At 33.1% G+C, this 4254-nt stretch overlaps 1 pseudogene; it reads right to left on the reverse strand.

The window, feature by feature from the left end:
* Positions 1 to 245: 245 nt before the first annotated feature.
* On the reverse strand, positions 246 to 364 carry LOC120586451 (uncharacterized; annotated as a pseudogene).
* Positions 365 to 4254: the final 3890 nt, after the last annotated feature.

Raw genomic sequence — 4254 nt, forward strand, 5'->3', positions numbered from 1 at the left:
ATTTATAATCGGAAATTTGCATATTATAAACACAAAGAATGACTGTCACTTGATTTCAGCACATTGCTCTATACTCTGGTGTGTTGGTTGCTAGCAGAAATCATGCTTGCGCAATTATTGAGTTGAAGAATGTACTTTCTTTTTATTTCTTTATTTATTTTTAGGCGAGGCAACCCTTGGTTGACCTCACAGACTGCAAGGACCTTGTCATCTTACAATCCCTTATTTTTTTAAAAATTTTTTTATGTCTACAGCACTTGGTCCTCCTAGGTGGTCTTCCATCCAAGCACTAACCAGGCCTGATCCTGCTTAGCTTCCGAGATCAGATGGGATCAGGCTTATTCAAGGTGGCATGGTCATAGACGAAGAATGTACTTTAAAAAAACAGTTGGAAAATAAGAAACTACTCTGAAATTAGAAAAAAAATTATAAATTCGGTATGACTAATTTGACAGCCATGTAGAAAGCATCAGGTATAGTTGATCTAAAACTTCTAGAGAAACACCCAAAATAGACTTTGTATTATAATGTGCTATGAGCAAGTACAGATGCAAACCCATGATAGAACTGTGTAACCAACACTTTGGCATTAAAGCTTTATTTTCAGAGATTATAAAAAGGAAGATAGAAAAAACTAATTTTCATATTCTTAATATACAAAGTTATGCATTTACCACAGCTGAATATGTTATAAAATAATTAAGATAAGAGAAACAGAAAATAGAACTGTTTCATTTAGCTGGAAATTATATTCTGAATAGTCTATCTATGTCTTAATGTAGTGGTAAATATTATCAAATAGTATTGCACAGTGCACCATTTTATAATTGTCAATTTAGGGTTATTCATTAAATCATGAAAGAAAAATGCAGTGAGTTGGATATTTAATTTAAGATATCAAAACTTCCAAATATAAACATGGAACAATGTTGAAGGACTTGAATTTTATTTAAATTGAGTAGCATTGCTATTAGTATCAGTAATAATTGTTTATTAACCTTGAGATTGGGTGAATAGAGGTTTGACTACACAGAGCATATTGCTCCTAAGCTGCAAACTGACCCTTCTGCTTTTTAGTGAACTTTAAAATATAGATTTCTATTTCTAAACTCTGATATGGTTTGGGATTTTAGTTACCTTGGAGACTGCTTCTCTACCCTTGCCGAAAAAAAGATTACTTGAGGGTTCCTGTTGTTTCTAGCTCAGAACAATAGAAAAATAAGAGTTTCTTTTGAAATATACTTAGAATTCAGAATCTGCACTATAAAATGCACTAGGAGTCTAATGTCCACATCATCAACAGCATTGTACCATGGCTAATATAATAGCCTACATTTACCAAATGCATATTCTGTGACGGGGACTGTCCTAAAGCTTTACATGGACAATCTCAATCCTCTCAAGGAAAACAAACCTGTATAGCAGAACTATGGGCCTCCCTTTTAAATAAGAGAAAACTGAGCTTGTTGAACATGTATTTTCAGGGATAGAGTTTCCCATCTATTCCAGAGCATGTGTTTTTATCACTTTCTTTTCTGACTCATGTCTGTGTGCTTCAGAGAGCATTTACTTTGGTTGTCATAAAATATATTGTGATTAAATACATGTGTAACAACAACAACATTTCTACCCTCACTGTACTCACTGGGGAATTTACAAATGACTGTTCAGTCTTATCCTGGTCAGGAGTAAAGTTTTACATGCCATTATTCTCCAAACATATACCTACAAGATTTTCAAGTATTTTACTCATGGTTCAGAGTCTTAGGACCATCTAAGAGTGTTAAATAAGCACTAAGTAGGCAGTTATGTAGTGGGAGATATGAATAATTGGAATTTCAGAAATACTAGACAGTGAACAAATTAGTGACAGATGTTCTGTCTACTGGATGTTAATAGTACTCATGGAAACAAAAGTTCTATACCATTATTATGTCCATTATATTCTATACCATTAATATGTCTATTATATATATAAAAATGTAAAATGTTAAAATATATTACATTTAACTCCCCCATTTCTTTGCATTTATTTTGTAATTCACCAGAGTGAAACATTGAAGCAGAAAATATTCCTTTAAATAAATATGAAATGAAGTATTATAGATTGTGAATATCCATAATTAGGACACTCATCAGGAGGTGACTGATAATAAAGATCCTTTTCTTCCCTTCACCATGACCCTCCCTTTTTCTCTTCTCCCTCTTCCTTCCCTGTCTAGAGCTCTTTCCTTTCTTCCTCCCTCCCTTTCTTTACCACTTTCTCCACCTCTCCATTTCTTCTTTTCTTTCTTCCTATCTCTTTCGTGTTATCTCTCTTTTTCTATCATTTATCTATCGCCATTACCTATCTACTCAACTACAAACTGAAACTGTGATTCAAAATTTACTTTTAAAAAATAAGGTAACCCAACATAAAAAAAAATGTTCCCTAAGTTCTTATGTAACTGTACTATTTTACCACCAGCCATAGCCTTTCAACTCTTACAGGTATCCCTAATCTGAGAAACTATTTAAATAGTATTTTACCTTCTGTTAATGGCTGAATCATCATGGAACTGAGTTGGAAAAATTCTTGACATTGGACCAGGTTCAATCTTTTCTATTTTATTATATAACATCTTAAAATATAGAGGAAACTTTTGTCTGAAGTGACTAATTTGAAATAGAAAAATATGTCTGTTAAGAGGGTCCATCTTCACTTATGAATTATAATCAAAACCATTGAAAGTTTAGTATTCAGGGGGCTGGAGGATTTAGAAAAGCTAAGTTTGTCAGGAAAACAATATAAAAGTTTAAGAATTTGGGAGAAATATGATTAGAACAAAAACTTCTCCCAAGTACCTCCTGTAAAGCATCCTGTGACTGATAAAGGAGACAGCATATTCACCCCATTCTAAGAAGGTTATACAACTTAGTAGAGTCTAAGAGGCTCTGTTTAGTCAACATCAGTCACAATCTTTATCTTTCTACCTGTCATAATTGGTTGGATAATGTACATGGATGGATTTATTCAGAATTGAAAGATTTGAGATGTCTACCGAAGGCTTCTGAGAAAGCCTCTTGCTCTTCAGCAAAGAACCTAAGCATAGGAGTAAGCCTCTAACACTGATTGCTTCTAGCAGTCACCTTGTAACCCTGAGGGCATTTGGTCTTAGCACAAAGCCAACCCTGAGGACAACAGAGTCAAAGACAGATAAAAACGATGACTCTGATGACTTCATTGAGTCATGTATTCAGTGAGCTTAGAAATCTCTAACTTTTAGTTCTTTGAGACAGTTCATGTTCTCACTGTTTTAGCAGGCTTGTATAAGATTTCCTAATAATTAAGCCGAAGACATTCTGAATAATATAATCATATATAATCATATTCCTTATTTATTCCCTTGGGAAACCTAGAGTGTGCTTATGAAAAGATTCTATACTCGACAATTTTCTGGGAATATCCACTGATTTCCCAAACATCAAGCATTTCTTACAGAAAACTAAGTGCTTTTCACTGCTCCATTCTGACACCTCTATGCTGCCCTGTGGAAAAAAAAGAATGGTCTGTACACGTTTGATCTCATTTCCGGATATTCAAATACTTAGCCATGTGACTTCAAGTTTCCTTGAAAAGCAAAACATTATACTAGGTATTCCAATGACTGGAGAGCTCATGAGAGAATATTCTGTTTCATTTGGTTGTGTCAATAGGGAGAGTTGTGTGCTCAGAGAATAATGATAACCAAAACTATATAACATTTTCTCATGCTTGAAGATAGTCATGCTCTTACATATTTCTTCTAAAATGCTAAGTGTAATAAATGATTGAAATTCAATCCTCTGTATGAACTTTAATTTATTCCATCTTTCCTCAATTTTTATACTTATATTTTCGTTGTCTTTTTCTATTGTAAGTAATTATTCTCTAAATATTTTTTATATAAAATCAGTATTATTTATAAAAAATTTATTCGAAAGCTTATCTTGAGCAACATGCTTATGTATTTAGTACTGGCTATTTGTTATGGAATATGTTTCCTGTCATCATGGAGCTTACACTGTAGTGAGGAGAAAAACAAAACAAATCTCATAATGACATATTTTTGTGATAAATACTATCTAACAAATACGTAGTATTTTGTAAGAGAATAGAAGCAAGAGAGCAAATGTGTTTTGCACTAAGAAAAATTCTTTCTGAGGAACTAATACTTATCCTGAAGTTTGACAAAATAGTGGAAGAGAATGGGCTTTTCAGGGGAACATCCTATG

This window comes from Pteropus medius, unplaced genomic scaffold (genome assembly GCF_902729225.1).
Source record: "Pteropus medius unplaced genomic scaffold, Ma_sr-lr_union100, whole genome shotgun sequence".
NCBI lineage: Eukaryota > Metazoa > Chordata > Mammalia > Chiroptera > Pteropodidae > Pteropus > Pteropus medius.